Below are 20,042 nucleotides of genomic sequence, written 5' to 3' on the forward strand. Positions count from 1 at the left end.
GTAACATGATGTAAGCAGCAATAGAAAGGATTCGTTTCCGGAAGGCTGAATGTAGCTTGAATAGAGAGCCAATTAGAGAATGGAAGTCTGGCAACCTGCCTCATGGTAATCTTCCTACTATTCTGGAAACATGTAAGTGTACTTGAGAAATTGGCAGTTCGGCAGTACACTTCGTGGATATAACCACCCCCACAATCCAGAAAGCACGATGTCTGAATTACTGAGGGAAGACGAACAACAATATTTTTCTGAGTATTATACCAAATGTTTTCATAGCCTTGCCACACTGCCGAGAGAATGTACATATCATCATCTATGAGATCAACGTTATCAATCTCAATATTCACGTTTGGGGAAGTTTCTAAGTCTGCTACTGTGATCGTGAATCTTGATATTTGGGACGGGCTCTTAAAGCCTTCGATATCACCATTCCCGTTTATGCAGAATGGACGAGATCTCGATCCGAACGTGAGTGTGTAATTAAGGATGGGCTTACTCTCGTAAGTAGTTATAGGTGGCCTTTGGAGATGGAACTGGAGTACACCACGTTTACCTGCCTGTAAGGTTACCTGTTCAGTGACATCACTCCCTGCTACTTGAGCTAGACTTCCAGCAAGAACGATGGCCAAAGTTAGGACTATCCCTTTTGGAACGTGAAGACGGCCAGAACCGAAAGAGACCCACTTTCGACGTTCTTTCTACAGGGAGAATAAAAATAATGTCAATAAAGAAGAAATATTATTCTCGAGCCAATAAAATAGCGGTTTTGACGGCAATAAATTTACTTGTTGAGGCCTATGTATTTTCTTTAATTTGAAAACTATAATTATAATCTATTGATGATAATAGGGTGAAATAAGAATGGTGAAAATACAACGAAGTGGTATAGGTGAAGAGGAAGGGAATAACTGAAACGAAAAAAGTTATGTCTTCCTATATTACACTCTTTCTCATCATGCTAATGTCGACCCCCTTTCCCATTTCCTCTCCCTATACGCATATATCCAGGTACAGATACATGGCATTGTGTATTTAATACGTTCGGCAATGATGATTTGGTTCCACCCCCTTCTATTTAAGACTTTTCGCTGTACAACGCGGACGGACTTTACGACGGTATATTGATTTGGGACGAGGCTTTTTGGGCCCGTCGTAAAACACTGTCCTGCAATGCAAGTTGTGGGACATGAGATTCTTTACGTTTCGCATCCGCAACGGAAACATTCAATCTGCGATTCGTGTGCGAAATTCTGGTTGCTACTATGGTAACAGTGATATATCCGATTTGGGATGAGTTTCCAGAGCCACATTTGGTTCCTCCCAGAGCTCGAGAGGTCGCCCGGGGGGGGGGGGGCACTTCCATTGACGAGTGGATACCAGGCGCGACCACGCGTAAAAAGGGTTATCCTCTTCAAGAGTGGGCACGTTACGTATATGTAACGTTACTAAGGGTGTCAAAAACGATGTTTAAAATACTGAAAAAAGGGATATATTTCGTTCGGAAAGCTATGTCTTTTCGGTCAAATTTCTTGTTAAGGGTAGAGTTTCACACACCAAATACTTGTTAAGGGATGCATTTTCATAATCAGGAAAAGACTTGCTTCCCTTGTTTAGGGGGCTTTTCGAAACCCCACGGTCGCGCCTGGTATCCACTCGTCAATGGAAGTAGCCCCCCCCCCCCTGGGAATTTGAAATCTAATCCCCATTTCGGGGGAAAGTAAAACATAATACCCATCACATTGTTTGCTAGATGGCTTATACCGTTTGTGTAGGAGTCAGTGTTGTAGTGCATGGAAACCCAAGGCCTGAAAACCTCAAGGTCAAGGCATTTCAAACTTTCGATATATGGAACAATGAGCCAACTATGCTAGGCGGCAGACATGGCACACAGTTCAAAATGTATGAAAGGTGTGAGCGACCAAAATTTTGACCCTTGTACATGTAAAACAAAATGATTTCATGATAGATTTAGACATACAGTTACCTTCGTACATTTTTAATACATTTTTCTAGGCGATTTACATTGCAATAATTATTATTACCAGGGTCATCTGATCCTGGCATACCTATTCTTTCTCCACTCAATGGGACAGGGGCGGCAGAACGTATTTTTGTTGGGGGGGGGGGGGTAAAAGCCAAGAAGGGCACTTATATATCAAAATGGGCATTTTGGTGCAAACAGATATTTTCAAAACGTGATTATTAACTGTTTGTTTTGTAGAAATTAAGTTGAGCAAAGCCTTTTTTAAGTAATTTCTAATTGATAAGATAAATATTTTGATTTAGGCTTTACTTTTCCGCGAGAAAGCTTAACGAGCAAGCGGTTTGAAAAAAATTCAATGCTACAGTCGTAAAACTCAATTTTTGGTCAATTATGGCGCTAATCACTGTTAAAAGGGCATCCTTGCGAAATACTGCCAGCGCGAATCACGAGCTCAATTTTCTGGACATTTCGTGTAATAAGACATGAAAATTCAATATTCCAAGCTATTTTTGTAATCATGAAAAAGATGTGTATTTAAGTAAAGACCTAACGCGAGCGCAAAGCGCGAGCTGCAATTTTTTTATATACTGACCAGAAAAAGAAGGTGTTAAGACTGCATTAGTTGGGGGAGGGTAAATCCCAATTATTTCTCGAAACAGTAAAGTAGAGTTCTCTATTAAACCATATTCCCAACTTTCCGCTGTTGCAACGCAGACGGACTTTAAGACGGTATATTGATTTTGGAAGAGACTTTGGGGCCCGTCGTCATGGTCGTAAAACACTGTCCTGCAATGCAAGTTGTGTGACATGAGAATTGTTTTCGTTTCGCATCTGCAACCGAAACATTCAATCTGCGTTTCGTGTGCAAAATTCTGGTTGCTACTACTATGGTAACAGCGATATATCCGATTTAGGACGACTTTCCAGAGCCACATCTGGTTGCTCCCAGAGCTCGCCCGGGGGGGGGGGGGGGGGCACTTCCATTGACGAGTGGATACAAGGCGCGACCACGCGTAAAAATGGAAAGAGTGGGCAAGTACGTTACGTATAGGCCTATATGTAACGTTATAAGGGTGTCAAAAACGATGTTTAAAATAATGAAAAAAGGGATATATTTCCAATACTTGTAGGATTTCACAAGCCAAATACTTGTTAAGGGATGCATTTTCATAATCTGGAAAAGACTTGCTTCCCTTGTTCAGGGTGCTTTTCGAAACCCCATGGTCGCGCCTGGTATCCACTCGTCAATGGAAGTGGTCCCCCCGAAAATTTGAATCTAATACCCCATTTCGGGGAAAGTTAAACATAATGCCCATTACAATGTGTGCTAGAGGCATATGGTTTGTGTAGGAAGAGCAAGGAAAAGAAAAAAAAACGCAAATTCGGATGGTTTTCAGACGGATAGGCCTATTGCATATGATGTGTATACATCAACGCATGCGAAATGGTTTAGCTGGAGAGGTGATCTGACCATGGAATCAATTGCCAGTGATCCACCAGTAATCCACATTAGATGCAACATCGATTCGATGGACTGTAATGATTTATATCTAAGTCTGAGTTCAGTAAGTTTTTCCTCACTCAATATGTACTCGATTTGTTTGAAAAACCACTTTCTTATCCATGTCATAATTTACGTTTTGCATGTCTCCAGCCAGCTGGAGTCATGATAGTCCAGCCCCGCCGCGTGCTCAGGCGGGCATATGCTATGATGACCAGTCGTACATGCATGAAAGCGGGATTTTAACAATTTGAATGGCATGCTGGTATCGCATGAAAGAATTTTGCACACGAAAAACAGATCCATAGGGTCTGTAACACAAAGCTTAGCAATGGTTGTAGAACAGTTTTCTACGTTCGATTCTATTGACTATAATGTACAATCAATCTTGAAAATTGAGTCTATGATTAATCGTTAACTTTTGTGTTACCGGATCCAATTGTCGCGTTCCAGAGGTTTGCGAAAACTCGCTTTTGACACAAAAACAAATACGTTGTTTATTTCCTTGAAACTGTAGTGAAATGAAATCCACTGTCGAACCATAAGATTTAACATTGTTATCATTCTTTAGAGTTAACTATTTTTAAAGTATGAAAATTGTTGTAAAAATTGCAGTCAGATCTGTCAGAATTATTCATGTGATGAAATCACTATAATCTTTATCATAATTATTATCACTATCATTATTATCATTATTATTATTGTCGTTATCATCATTAGTCATGATTACAACACATTACCAATAAATAATGTTATTTTTCATCACTGCTGTTTTCTTTGTTACATATGTGATGATAATTCTTGATAATGGTGATGTAAGGTTGAAAAAATTATAAGTTCAGGGGTAGAAAATAATATAAGTTCAAAGCAGCAACTCAATCAATCGATCATCAAACCAAATGGGAAATATGGGAAACTATATGAGACGCAAATAAACAGAACTGCAACCGAAGAAGTATGGTATAGCGCACTGATTTAATCTCTGGGCTACTTTGCCTCAGCTAACCTTGGAATCACATAATAATTTACATATATTCAAATTAAGTAGAGTCAACCAATCAAAATAAAATGAATGGAAGGATCGAACTAAAATGTAAGAATCCAATTCATAAGATAAACCAATAAGGAATGAGATGAAGATGACAAAGATGTCTGGTGATTATGTAATAATGGAAGTAGAGACTATAAGGAGTCAGGTGAGGGATGGAATGAGTGGAACACCTGAAGGGAGAATAGAGAAGGATTGAAGATGACAAAAGAGAATCAGAGGAAAGGCATTCAGAGTAGAATGAATGAATGACAACTGAATATCATTAAACTCAAATAACCTAAGTTCAGACTGCAAGGACAGTACTGAAAAGAAATGCAAATGAACTCAAGTCTAGACGGAACAGAAATGTAAAATAGCTGAAGAAAACACACAAGTTAAAGAAAATGAACAAAATAGAAAAATTACAAAATAACCATCCTACAGTGATATAACAATTGATGGCACTGCTAGTACACTTACTACTGTTGCTGCTACTGCTGACTGGTAGTATTGACCTTTAGTGTCATTAAATATACAGAATAATTGAAATATTTATAATTACTTATATAAAAACAAATGAAAGTAAAAAATACAAATGCCTTGAAAAGGCCTTGATAATGCCGTGAAATTTCAAGGCTCAAAATCTTCAAGGCCAAGGCATGAATGTTCAAGGCCAAGGCTTTGAAAAAATAGGCCTTAAGGCCAAGGCCGAGCATCAAGGCACTACAACACTTGTAGGAGGAGCGAGCAAAAGAAAAAAAACGCAAATTCGGATGGTTTTCAAAGGGTATGCCTATTGCATGCTGTGTACATATCAACGCATGCGAAATGGTTTAAGCTGGAGAGGTGATCTGATCCATGGAATCAATTGCCAGTGATCCACCAATAATCCACTTTAGATGCAATATCGATTCAATGGACTGTAATGATTTCTATCTAAGCCTTAATTCAGTAAGTTTTTCCTCACTCAATATGTACTCGATTTGTTTGAAAAACCACTTTCTTATCCATGTCATAATCTACCATGTACGCCGAGCGTTTCTCATATCTCCAGCCAGCTGCCAGAGAACAGCACCACGGGCTCAGGCGGGCATATGCTATGATGACCAGTCGTACATGCATGAAAGCAGGATTTAATCTCACAACTTGGAATGGCATGGTGTCGCATGAAAGTGAAAGAATTTTGCACACGAAAAACAGATCTAATCGGGCCTGTAACTGTGTAACACAAAGCTTAGGAAAGATTGTAAAACAGTTTTCTACGTTTGATTCTATTGACTAGAATGTACAATCAATCTTAAAAATCGAGTGTATGATTAATCGTTAATCATTGTGTTACGGGACCCTAATGTGTGCGTCCTCGAGATTGCGAAAGTTCGCAATTGACTGATCTCAGACGCGGATCCAAAGTCGGACTTTCACGGGATGCTAATTTGTCCGATAAGTCTGACAAGCAAAAGAAAAAAGGTCATCATTCAAAAAAGAAAGATATTCTACGTTGTGCATCATTATACAGTGCGTCCGAGAAAAAAACAAAACCGTAATTCAGTGTAATTGTTTTGCTATCATGTCCCCAGTACATGTATTATTTTCCAACCATTTCATATGTTTTGCTTTTATATGGCATGAGTATTAACTATATAAGTTTTATAATTACTTTCAGTGCATGTTTAGTTATCATAAATTTTCCAGACATTTTTGTATGTTTAGTTTTTATCATTGATAAATCATGACTTGTATTCATTTTCTTGTACTCGTTTGTCCATTATAGAAACATGTATTTACTTTGACATTTTACTTTTTCATGTACACATTTACTATTACCATGTTCCAATTTACTCCAATTTACCGATAGATATTTCATGTTGTAAATTATTGATGTTTTTGAAAACGGTATATAATTTCTTCGTCTTTATCTTACTATCATTATTATTCTTTTTCTTCTTCTTCTTTTCTTCTTCTGTTATCTTCTCTGTTGTCTTTTCTCTTTTTCGTCTCCCTCTCACTTTTCCCTTCTTCTTCTTCCTTTTTTTTTCTTCTCCTCCCCTCCTCTTCACATTTCAATGATTGTCTGTAATATTACATTGATGCTCCTGTTCCATATATATTGTTCGTTATACACTGATTTTAAAATGTTTACTTTGTCAATTGTATGTTCCACACGGCCCCAATGGAAATCAGTGTGAACTGTTTGGGCTTTTTAACCGTGTATAAATAAAATAAATCTTATCTTATCTTATCTTATCATAAATTTGCTTCATGACATGTACATGAATAGAAAGATATACATCTCTTCATTAATTTGAAGTCGGTCTAAACTTTCAAAATGAACGCATGACTAAGTTATAACAATGGACAGTGGTGCTACTGCTTTTACTGCTATCTATTTGGAAAACAAAATTCATTACTATCCATCATTTCTTCTTTTCTATGAGTTATGTGTAAGATATGAATGATACATGGTCGAGAAAAATTTGCATGAAAACATGCTTGATTTTTACATATTCGACGGATCGTTGAAGAACAGACTCTTTGTTTTTCGATCAAAGCAGCAGATTTTTTTTTAGAAACTTCCAATGAAAATTTCTTAACCCTCTTTTAAAAAACAAGTGGAACGCCTATGGTAGTCTCGCCTGCATTACGCGTTTCGATATATTAGCAGTGTTGACTTTAAAAAAGCTATTGAATAATAATTATTCACAAAAGAAAAGACTCATATGATAATAAAATACTATGTCCATTGACCAAAAAATTAGCAAAAGTGGTAGTATAGGGTGTATTCACGACCAAGAAAAAAAAAGATAAAATAAAAGAAGAGGAAAAGTGGATAAGGGTGAAGTATGATATTATTTTCTGAATATTATGTCAAAATCTATCACAAACTTGTATTTTTTATATAAAAATGTCGAAATTTTTTCTTTCTCGCTTCGCCCGCTTATTATTAGTTTTACGTGATACGCCATATAGAGCCCCCTCAAAATTGTGGGTTCATTACGCCACTGATGTTGACATACAAAGAGCTGAACATGGCGAGTTACGTTAACTCGCCATGTTGACATAAAACTTTTTATAAGAGTCGACTTGGCAAGATATCTCGCCAATTTTCATAATGTCAACTTGGCGAGATACCATGTTGACATAATTTGCCAAAATAAGTTATGTCGACAAGTCGATGGCACTTCAAAGCTCCCGTATGCCTTATATGAAATCTAACAAAATACTTAGCATTTTGAAATAAAATTCGGCTTAGTTTGACTGATTGGCAAAAGGCCAAGTGGAAATTCCCCCAAGAACATTTTGCAATGTAGACACGGTTTCCACTTGGTTAACTTTATTGTTAAAATTTACCAGGGACCTAAAAAGAGCATGGTTATTCATTTCAATATTGAAAAGCATTTCAGTTTCAGATACATGTACTTTGGTAACAATATAAAACGGCCGTGCCGCGTGCCGTGTAGTAATTTCGTGTCATTTCCTCTCACATTTCTTTCTTACTCCATTCTATGGAAATGTTTCAGTGTATAGCACTTTAGATATCGAACACATAAAGCATGATATTATAATAATTGTTTTGCCACTGAACACTAGAATTTATTTGTTTTTGTGGATGAAACGGGGGTGTAACGATATCAGAAGAAATTTTCCAATTTATCTTTTCCGCTTGATTGATGGCTAATATATCTATATATAATAACGACAACTGCTTTACATCGATCTACAGGGTTAGGGGGTTTAACCCCCACCACCACCCCTCTTGGGCTGCCAAGTAAAATAAAAACAATGTGCATTAAAAATCGCCATCATTATGTCCAGACCCACACAATTATTCCTGAAGCATGAAATGCCTTTTATGGTCTGAATTGCGTTAGTAGATGCCAGAAAAATATTTATAAATGGATAATGTGATGTTAGAAAGAAGAAACTTTGACAGGTTTACCAAGATACTGTGTATATTCATTTATTTATTACAATATAATTGCCTTGCTAACATAGATAACTTTCTAAAACAATAGTCATTTAGCAGTTCTAAAGGACCTTGAGAACGTCCAGATAAGCATTTGAAAAAAGTTGCATATTACATTATTTTACTATACAGAACACTTTCCACAATCTTCATTCAATATATGTTGTTCAGGGTATAGGCGTTTGATTACCACTATATACTTTGGCCTTCCATATGGGACTGCGAATTATTTCAAACATTTTTATTTACATTTATAAATATAAATGTAGTACCAAGGAACATTTAAAAACATAATCTTCAGGTAAGGTTCAATGTCTGGAAACGTAAATATATTTAAGAATTTTGGATGATTACATTTAATAGTATATAGGGGTATATAGGATTATTCATGTTTTAATCAAACTTGGAATCATTCATTGATTCACCATTAATCTCAGATGGGGCATCATAAAAAAAAAAAAAAAAAAGTTGTGGTCATGATGGTATTGATGATATTTTATTAAAGAATGTCATAGAATATATTGTTGATCCATTAGTACACATATTTAATCTTTCCTTAATTAATGGCGTCGTGCCTGACAATATGAAAATATCTAAGGTAATACCAGTGTATAAAAAAGGAGATAAGAATAATGTATGTAACTATAGACCGATATCTTTATTGCCTACTCTATCAAAGGTTCTAGAAAGAGTGATGTATACAAGACTATTAGACTTTTTGAATAAATATAATATAATTTCTGACTTTCAATTTGAATTCCGCCAAAAGCATAGTACATCTCATGCTACTCTTTCATTTGTTGAAAAAAATCACAAAAGCTATTGATAACTTTGAACATACAGTAGGTGTTTTTCTGGACCTCTCCAAGGCCTTTGACACTATAAATCATGAAATACTACTATACAAACTTGAAAATTACGGAATCCGTGGAAAGGCCTTGGAGTGGTTCAGGAATTACCTAATAAACCGTTAACAGTTTGTTAACATAAATGAACGAAATTCTTCTCTACTAAAGGTCAATTGGGGTGTTCCTCAAGGTAGCATACTGGGCCCACTTTTATTTACGATCTATATAAATGACATCCACAATTCTTCGACAATATTATCTTATATTCTTTTTGCAGATGATTCAAATGTACTTTATTCTCATCCTAATCCCGATATTTTAGTCAATATATTGAATATTGAACTGGAGAAGCTAGTACAATGGATAAGATCTAATAAATTGTCAATGTACAAAAAACGAAATGTATGCTTTTCAGCAATTCTTTAGATAAATTACCATACGATATTAAATTGGACAACGCTGACATTGAAGTGGTCGCTTCAACAAAATTTTTAGGCCTGATAGTAGACAACAATTTATCTTGGAAAACACACATTGATTCTATATGCCGTACAATTTCATTTAATATTGGTGTTATAAATAAGGTCAAGTTTTTTCTTCCAACTTCCTCCCTAAACATGCTTTATTCAACATTAATTTTACCTTATCTAAACTACGGGATAATTGCCTGGGGAAATACACATACATCATATCTAGAAAGAATATTACTTTTACAGAAAAAGGCATTGCGCGTTATTTTTAATATGTCCTGGAGATCCCATACAGACCAATTGTTTATTGACAATAAAATCTTAAAAGTAAAAACATTATATCAATATAGCTTGGGTCAATGAATGTATCAATTAAATAATAATATGCTACCATCAATCTTCGATTCTTCATTTAACAAAAACAAAACTATCCATAAATACCCTACACGTCAATCCGACGAATTTCATTTTCCTTTACCCCGGACAATTCTTGCCAAATCTATCTTTACTTTCGAAGGCCCTCGACTTTGGGGCACTCTTAATAATACTATCAAAGATTCCCCAAGTCTAAATTCTTTTAAATTTAAGTTCAAAAAGTTTCTCCAAGATACTCGTTAGTTTGTTTAACTCTTCATCACTCATACATTATATTTTTCATATATACTTAGCACTACTAAGTGTGAAATATGATATTTTTTGTTTTCCTGTTGATCCGTAATATTCGCTGTGAGTGCCGGGGCAAGAATCTGGAGACCATTGATCTCGTTTTTTCTCTCATTTTCTATTTCTTTCTTTTTTTTCTTTTTTCCTTTTAAACTATTCATTTAAATAGATTTAAGCTGAACTTCTACATGTTGTATTTGTGTTTTGTTTACATTGTTCATACAAATATGTAATATGAGGCTGCATTCTACAAGCTTCGCTTTTTTAGCAGCCTCCTCCGTTTCCGACCTGTTATCTTAATTATTACATATAATAAGTTTCTTTGTTATATTGATTATATCAAGATGTATGTAACAAAACTTATTGTAAATGATTGTTGGAAATGGAAAAATAAATGAAATGCAATGAAAAAATGAAATCATTACACTTTTTATTTCCTGTTATCATACTAAATTTGTTCCACGTTTTTCTTGAATTATTCTTACTCACCGAAACCCAATATCGAATGCTTCAATGTTGAATGCTTAATAAATTTATAATTCAGCAATTAATTAATCAGTAAATTAGTATATTTTGTTTACACTTACGACAATCATGCAAATTGTTTATTAGTATTGTAATCAGTAAATTATATATTGTCTTATTTGATATACATATAAATACTTAAGATAGAATTCCACTGGACAAACACACACACACACACACCCCACCCCCTACGCGTACTAACATATATTGTCCTACACTCTTAGACACTAGCTAATTACAACCTTTCCTTTCCCATATCTGAAACCTATTAAGGTTCTTCGAAGAAGCAAAAAGGGGGTTCTAAAAAGTCATTTAGTACGTTCTTTATACATCTTATGCTGGGGTTCTTGATGGTGTGAGGAATCATGCCATGCAATTGGTTCTTCAAACCATCAGTAACTCTATACACTGTTTGAAGAAAAAAAAAAGATATCAGAGAAGAAAAATTTTCAAAACAGAATTTACAGAAAGAAATAACCAAATCATTCTGTAAATTGTTGTAACAGGAAAGATTTTCTACATTTTTTTCTACTTTTTACAGAACAGGTCTGTTTAAAAAAGGGGGAAAACAGTTTTATTACAATAAATTTGTAAGGTTACATATACCAAATTTCTGTAATTCTACACAAATGCATGTAAGATTACACAGTGCAATAAGATTACAGGTGTTCTCGCGACTCTGCTGCAGGATTTTTTATATTTTAAGTAGAAATTTTCTAACACAGTAGCATGTATAAAGAACCAGACACGGTTCTAAAGGGCGGTTAAGAACCATTGTCCTCTTCTTAAAACAACCTTGATAGATTCCAAGTTAGTGATTAAAAAAAAGTCTAAAATTTCTATGAGTGTATATTATTGGGCCTATACTTTGAGTACTTACCTCATATCCTTCTACTCTCGTTGTTCCAACGATTATTTTCTCACCATTTATGTTAACTCCCATGCTGATCGATCACCCTTTAATTACATAAATCAAGAAAAACACACAGTATTGAAATATATCTGTCTATACTTGATATTTATTTTATTAATCAAATTATGGAAAAGGGAGCCTAAAAAGAATTCCTATTCTGTACTTACCGAAAACAAGTATATTTTAACAAAATGAATGAGGCTTTTTTTTATAAATCATTCTTGAATAATTATCTTTTTGATGGAAATTTTTATCTGCAGACCCAAGGAACTGCAATGGGCACAAAATTTGCGCCATCATACGCTTGCATATTTCTTTCCCAATGCCAACAGAAGCCTACAATGTATATCAGATACATTGATGTCATATTCATGATTTGGCCGCATGGTGAGCTCGCACTTGATTCTTTCTTTAGTCGCTTCAATAAAGAACATTCTGGTATCAAATTCACTATCGAGAAATCTAAAGAAAGAATTAACTTTCTCGATATCACTATCATTAATGAGGAAGGTAAGCTTTCTACCACAGTGTACAATAAACCTACAGACAGGAAAGGCAAGATGTCAAATTTGCAAGCACATAATTCTTGATCAGAATATAAGGCTATCAGACAAATGTGTGATAACGCCCCCCGCATGTAACTGTGACGTAACAAATGCTGTATATGCCATAAAGTGCTCCAAATGCCCTAAAATCATATACATAGGAGAAACTCCAGGATCTTACTCTTTGCGGATGATACTAAGATGTACAGAGAAGTAGGGAATGATGAAGAATCCCTGGCCTTACAGGCAGACCTGTCCAAACTTACCATGTGGGCTGAAAAATGGCAACTTCCTTTCAACCAGAATAAGTGTACAGTTCTTCACCTTGGGAGAAATAACAAGAAAGATAAATATCACATGAATGGAGATGAAGTTGCCTCATCCACCAGAGAAAAGGACCTGGGAGTATTGATTGACTCGGAACTCAAATTTCATGAGCATGTATTAATAGAAGTAAGTAAAGCTTATCAGCTTCTTGGTATTATCAGACGGACTTTCACTCAACTGGACGCAAGGACCCTACCGATTTTATTTAAGACATTGGTAAGACCACACTCTAGAGTATGGCAACATCTTGTGGAACACTCGATGGAAAGAAGATGCGGATAAAATTGAGAAAGTCCAGAGAAGAGCAACTAAGATGGTGCAGGAGATAAAAGAATTCCCCTACACAAATAGATTAAAAGTATTGAACTTACATTCCCTGTATTATTATAAGAAGGAGAGGAGATGCCATTATGGTATTTAAAATACTGAAAGGAATGGTCAAGATGGAGTACGCTTTCTAAAACTAGTTTACTGGAAACCGATTCAGGAAACCACTTTGGAAGATCGCTTTGCTAGCGTTCCCACTTGATTACACGAAAGTGGTTTTCAAAATCACTTCACGTAAAGCGCTCTTGTTCCTATGGAAACGCTCTCAGTGGGGTGACACGTTTCGCGCGAAATTCGAAACCGCAACATAGGCATTCTACACCTGTCATGTGGAGTAGCGCGCTCAAAATGTGCGAAGATCGCTTCCCGAAGAACGGTTGTGTCCTCTATACGCTAAAACCAGTTTAACGAGGCAAAGCGATCTTGAAAACTACATCGAGAGGTGGTTTTCCAAACTGGTTTGGAAGATCGCTTCCAAGACCGCTTCGACCGTTCTCACTACGCGTTAAACTAGTTTCCACTAAACTAGTTTAAGGAACGTAGTGAGAACAGCCTCTTTTTCTTGCCATCGACTAGTTCCCATCTTCGAGATCATACGTTAAAGGAGAATGAAACTCTTGGAGCAAGTTAGCTTTTGTGAAAGCAGAAAAATCAAAGAATAAGATCAACAAAAGTTTGAGTAAAATAGGACTAGCAATACAAGAGTTATGAGCATTTGAATGTCGAGATCACTAATGCTATGGAGATCCTCCCATTGGCAATGCGACCAAGATCTATGATGTCACAGATGAACAACTCTCCCCTTTTGGACACTGAAAATATACCCCAAAACATCCCTTTTTGCTCATTCGAATCATATGACAAACGATTCATCAATGATATGATGTTGTGAAACCTCTGTACTTGTCCTCTCATAAACAGAACACCTCACCTTGTGATAGACTCTATAAAAGTGAGAATATAAGTGAAATAAGTACTAAAGTAATGAGGGAGTTGTACGTGTGTGACATCACAGATCTTGGTCGCATTGCCAATGGGAGGATCTACATGGCATTAGTGATCTCAATATTCAAATGCTCATAACTTCCTTATTATTCATTCAATCTTCCTCAAACTGTCAACAATATGTTTCTTTGATTTTTCTCTTTAATATGGATTCAGCTGGTTTCAAGGGTTTCACATACACATACGCAAATGCGTTTTTAGTAACAGGGTAGTGAACGACTGGAATAGCCTCCCCCAATAAGTTGACTCAGGCTCCCTCAGGCTCCATCGATGTATTCAAATTAAGACTCGATAAGTTTTGGTGGTCTGAGCGTTTCAATCTTCAATGATCAACACCGTCTCTACCCCCCACGTGTGCAAGTTTTGTTCTTATGTAATAACACATCATATGGAGATGGACTGCAATTTCAGATGAAGAGATCGAGGTCAACAGGATTACCTCACCTCGTAACATGATGATGATGATGATGAAAGAGCGAGCAATTTTTAGTTTCAATTTATATTATTTATCTGAAGAAAAAAATCAGTCAGCGGGGAGGCCTAGCTAGTATGTCAGTTTTTAGGAAGAGGGCATTTTTTTCTTAAAAAGCGACGGATCCTACAACTTATAGAAAATCCATTGAAAATTCCCATCAAATTACAATGGACATGTCAGAGGTTTTTTTTCTAAAGGTGGTGAACCGGGACAGCAGATCCTCCTAAGATTCGGAGCTGACGAAAACAAAAATCAAAATTGTCGTGTGTCGAGAGTCCAGGACTACGGAAAAACGACACTGCTGTTTTGATTGATCACTTCCCGGTTTTTCTCACATATCTCTTTTCACAAAAATGGTACCTCACAAAAAACAGCAGGATCTCGCAAAGTAACCCAAGAAAATAGGAATAAATCAAAAAATAGCTTACGACTTTTGGACTGGTCTAATGTCTTGGAATGTCTAGATCTTCAAGAAGCTTTTGAGTTGTTCATGGATTCTTTTATGGCCTTGTATAACAGAGATATACCTATCACACGCACTACTCACACTAAACAATATAAAAAGGCACCTCGTCAGCCTTGGATAACTAAATCTCTATTACGCTGTATTAACAAGAAAAACATACTTTTTTATAAATACAAAGTAAATCCATCTATACACAATGAACACAAATACAAACAGTATAAAAACAGTCTTACATGTACTCTACGACATGCTAAGAAAACATATTTCTCTAACCAATTTGAAAAAAATAAATTTGATATCAAAAGTACATGGAAAATAATGAATCGTGTGCTCAACAAAAACACTGATAAAACACACATTCATAAAATCAATACACATGACACTATTATAACAGACGTAAATGAGATTGCTCAAAGCTTGAATGATTACTTTGTAAATATTGGTCCCAATCTTGCCAAAGATATCGAACCCTCAGGAAAAGTATTTTCCAGTTTTCTGGAAGATCCCAACCCCAAAATAATATTTTTTGCCCCAATACTAGAATCCGAGATCATAGACATTGTAAATAACTTAAACTCTCAAAAAAGCCCAGGTTTTGATGGAATCACGAATAAAATTCTAAAACACGTCATCTCAGAAATTGTGACACCAATAACACACATATTCAATCTATCAATAACATGTGGTATCGTCCCCTCACAAATGAAAAAATCCAAGGTCATACCTATATTTAAAAAAGGAGACACCCGAGATATGGGCAACTATAGACCCATATCATTATTGACTTCATTTTCAAAAATATTAGAAAGAACTGTATATACTCGAACGATTAAATTCATTCATGAATGCAATATTCTCAACTAATTCCAATATGGCTTCCGTGAAAAACACGCAACAACTCACGCTATGATTACACTCGTCGATAAAGTCATCAAAGCTATTGATAAATCCCTTCACACTGTTGGAATATTCTTGGACTTCTCCAAGGCCTTTGACACTATAGATCATGATATTCTTTTATATAAACTTGCTTATTACGGTATTAGAGGAAAGGCCCTGGAGTGGTACAGGAATTACTTAACTAACAGAACTCAATACGTTTTTGTTAATGGGTGCGAATCACACCTGGAAAACATAAATTGTGGTGTACCACAAGGATCACTCCTCGGCCCCCTATTATTTATATTATTTATAAACGACTTCCATAAATCTTCTAAACTATTATCTTTCATTCTGTTCGCTGACGACTCCAACATATTTTTCTCCCATCGTGACCCAACAACTTTGATTAATGTTATGAATACCGAATTGAAATCGGTCCATACTTGGATACGGGCGAACAAACTATCATTAAACATAAAAAAACACAATACAAACGCTCCATTGTAACATTAACATTAATGGCATTAATATTGACTCTACCCAATCAACAAAATTTCTTGGCATATTCATCGACAATAAATTATCATGGAAAACACACATTGATATTCTTTGTAGAGTGATCGCAAGAAACATTGGTGTCATCAACAAACTTAAAACATTTTTACCTCACAAAATACTTTTGACCCTCTACTCAACCCTCATCTTCCCTTATCTAAACTACGGAATTTTATCCTGGGGTAATTCACAAATAACACAAACTAATAGAATATTTTGCTCCAATTGAAAATGCCCATTACCGTGCTCATACAAGCCCGTTATTAAAAAAAAAATAGAATACTAAAAATCCACGATCTCTACCTCCTGAACCTTGGAACTTTTATGTTCCAGCTATCAAAAAACGAATTACCCACCGCAATTACTTCACTCTTTACCAAAAACACTGACATCCATACATACCCCACAAGACAAGCTATACAACATCAATATCACCCCCCTCTGACCATGCTGACTAGAACCACACTCGCACAAAAAAACCATCATTTACACAGGTCCCAAATACTGGAATGGTATTCACCAAAGCCTTAAACAAAATAGAAATATAAACACCTTCAAAAAACACCTAAAACTCTCATTCCTTAATGAGTACAATGTATGAAACACATGAACTGCTTTATCTTTTCCACGATACTTGCCTCTCGAGTCTCGACCCTATTTCTCTTTCTCCTCCCCTTTCCTATTCTGCTGGGCACATAATCGTTTCTTTTTGTTTTGTTTTTCCCCCAGTTATTTAATACTCCCTTATCCCTCTAACCTATGTAGTTACTGCCCCCCCCTTTCTTTCCTTGTTATTTAAACCTATTTTGCCGTTCTTCATATATGGTCTAGATTGTCTTACTTTACTTTTAATTACATACGATTAAGATTACTAAAAATTCATCCTAAGGGACTTACAATTACAAGCTTCGCTTTTTAATAAGTCCCTCATTTTCATTTTCACATGCTAACTGTAATCTATAATTTGTCTAATCATCAAAATGTATCTTGAACAAAAATTGTATACATTTCATCTATTTCCTACGAATTTGTTAATTGATTATTGAAGTATTCTTATGACACTTATTCTGTTTTGTACATTTATACATGTGTATATATATGTTTGTTATGTTTATTATCAGAAAATGGAAGTGAAATAAACTAAACTGAAACTGAACTGATTCACCGATTTTCGACATGAAGGCTTTTGACAATAGATTTTCAACGTTCCAGAAAGCGTCTGCGCATTGATTGCGAAAACTGATTCTCTTTGAGATGCATCTCATTTTTGGGGTCAAACTTGACATTTAAAAAAATGGTTGTATCATATCTGAAAACCTACCTATTCGTCCCTTGGCCTTGCAGCAGGAAGTAACATTTTTGGCCAAATTATTTCCTCGTGACAACTTTGATTCAATGAGCATACTTTACAGGAGCTATATTACACTGGAATCATTAATGCATTTTCGATACTTACTTTTACTCAGCACTCATATAACTTGCTTCCGCCTATAACAAAGTTTGTGTTGGATGTTGTTTTCGTTGAGTATATAAGATATATGTATAGTGCTCAGACAAATTCGCAATCAGAATTGATGCGCAGCAAATCCTTTTCAGATAAAGTGTTGCTGGTTTGCTTGTCGCTTTGCGGAGTTGCTAGAAATGTTGTTCAATTTCAATACAAATCAGCGCACCAAATGCAGAGCGAATGCCTTTCTTTTTTTCAAATAGCATCCTTGAGTGCACACACACGGAAATATAGTTGATTAAAAAGGTTTAGAAAAAATCGTCATGGAAAAAAAAAAAAATTGGAAAAAAAAATACCGGAGCATATTAATAATGCTGGATCAGAACGACTATCATAGCCAGACATACTCAACGGAAGATGGGGGAGGGGGCAAGGCTAGGGATAAAAAAACACGACTGCGATATACATGTATGGTGTTGTAAGAATAGCCCCTGTCAGAACTTAGGATGTAGTGTATTCTTCTCCTATGTAAAGCGCTAAGAAACTGTATTGTATATGTATATATATATATATATATACATATACATTTTCGTTTCGTTTTTTGTGGGACGCACTGTATAGCATCCTATATATATATATATATATATATATATAGGATGCTATACAGTGCGTCCCACAAAAAACGAAACCGAGATTTACCGATGATTTATCATAAATTAATCACAAATAAAATAGACAAATGACCTAACATTGTATAGCTTAGAATCTCCTCTTTCATCTGAAATTACTTAGATTATTTCTCATTCACGCATGAGTGAGCAAAAACAATTTGAAGAGGGGATACCAAAAACTCATTTGTCGGGCTGTATCTGGGTTTCAAAAAGAAAACCATATTTCTAAAAAGTTCAATATTTGCTCTTTAATTTAATACCTCAATTACAGAAAGTGGTCAAGAAATAACAAAGTTCTGGTTATTTGAAATAAGGCTTGAATTTCAATTAATTTCATAAAATGAAGAGGTTCTACAGGCTAGCGTTCAAACTCACTTGACACTCCGTTTTGTTGACGATCAGCCATGCATTAAGTCAATAGCTTCTGTGGGAAACCGGTGAAAACACGTTTATTTAATGAAATTATGAAAATATAAGCATTGTTTCGAGGGAACATCACTTTTTTACTTCTTGACCATTTTTTGTGATTAAAGAATCAAATAAAAGAACAGATATTGAACTTTTTAGGCATGTGATTTTCTTTTTGAAATTCAGATACCCCCCGTCAAATGAGTTTTTAGTATCCTTTCTTCAAATTGTTTTTGCTCACTCATGCGTGAATGAGGAATAATCTAAGTAATATCAGATGAAAGAAGAGATTCTAAGCTTTACATTGGTAGGTCATTTGTCTATTGTATTTGTGATTAAGTTATGATAAATCATCGCATAATCTCGGTTTCGTTTTTTCTGGGACGCACTATATATATATATATATATATATATAAGCTCCATATCATTATTATTATGTAATCGATCAGTATGTGCTAAAATCTTCATAGTAATTTAAATACATCAATAAAATCACAGTAGGACAAAGAAGGGTAATATTAAAACGGCATATGCAACTGACAAGTTATGCTTAGAAATGTGAAAGCGAATCATGGGCCGTTATCGTAATCCCTGTGCTGCCTTGAAACTGCTATATATATAGCCTAATTCATTTCCGAGATTGAGCAAACTCGGGATGGTGCAGTATATAGACTCGTGTGTTAAAGTGGCACTTAAAAAGAATTCATAAAAAATAAGGAGGAAATTCGAGGGTTGAATGTTTACTACCAGTGGATAGGATAAATGTCTGACATTCCATATCTGACTAGAAAAGGGTACCTCGACCGGCTCATTTTAAAAATAAATCAGCATTTATGAAGACTACACCTGCCGGGACCAAATTCATCACTTAAGAGAGTAAAATGACCCTAATTCTTCCACCAGTAAAAATATAGTTCCATAGTGGTGATATATCATTCCAATTTGGAAAAAGTAAGTTCAGTAGGTACCCTCCCTAGAATCAGTGTTAGATTGTCAGTCATATTCATTCATTTTTGTCAATCAGCAATATCAAATT

At 35.4% G+C, this 20,042-nt stretch overlaps 1 long non-coding RNA gene across 1 annotated transcript; it reads right to left on the minus strand.

Moving 5' to 3' along the window:
* Positions 1–10,610: 10,610 nt before the first annotated feature.
* On the minus strand, positions 10,611–18,091 carry LOC135153164 (uncharacterized). Its single transcript, XR_010292674.1, has 3 exons — positions 17,937–18,091; positions 12,710–12,767; positions 10,611–11,942 (listed from the first exon to the last, which is right to left on the minus strand). It is a non-coding gene; the product is annotated as an uncharacterized LOC135153164 (long non-coding RNA).
* Between the last annotated feature and the right edge of the window lie 1,951 nt (positions 18,092–20,042).

The sequence above is a fragment of the Lytechinus pictus genome, chromosome 2, assembly GCF_037042905.1.
Source record: "Lytechinus pictus isolate F3 Inbred chromosome 2, Lp3.0, whole genome shotgun sequence".
In the NCBI taxonomy this organism is placed as follows: domain Eukaryota; kingdom Metazoa; phylum Echinodermata; class Echinoidea; order Temnopleuroida; family Toxopneustidae; genus Lytechinus; species Lytechinus pictus.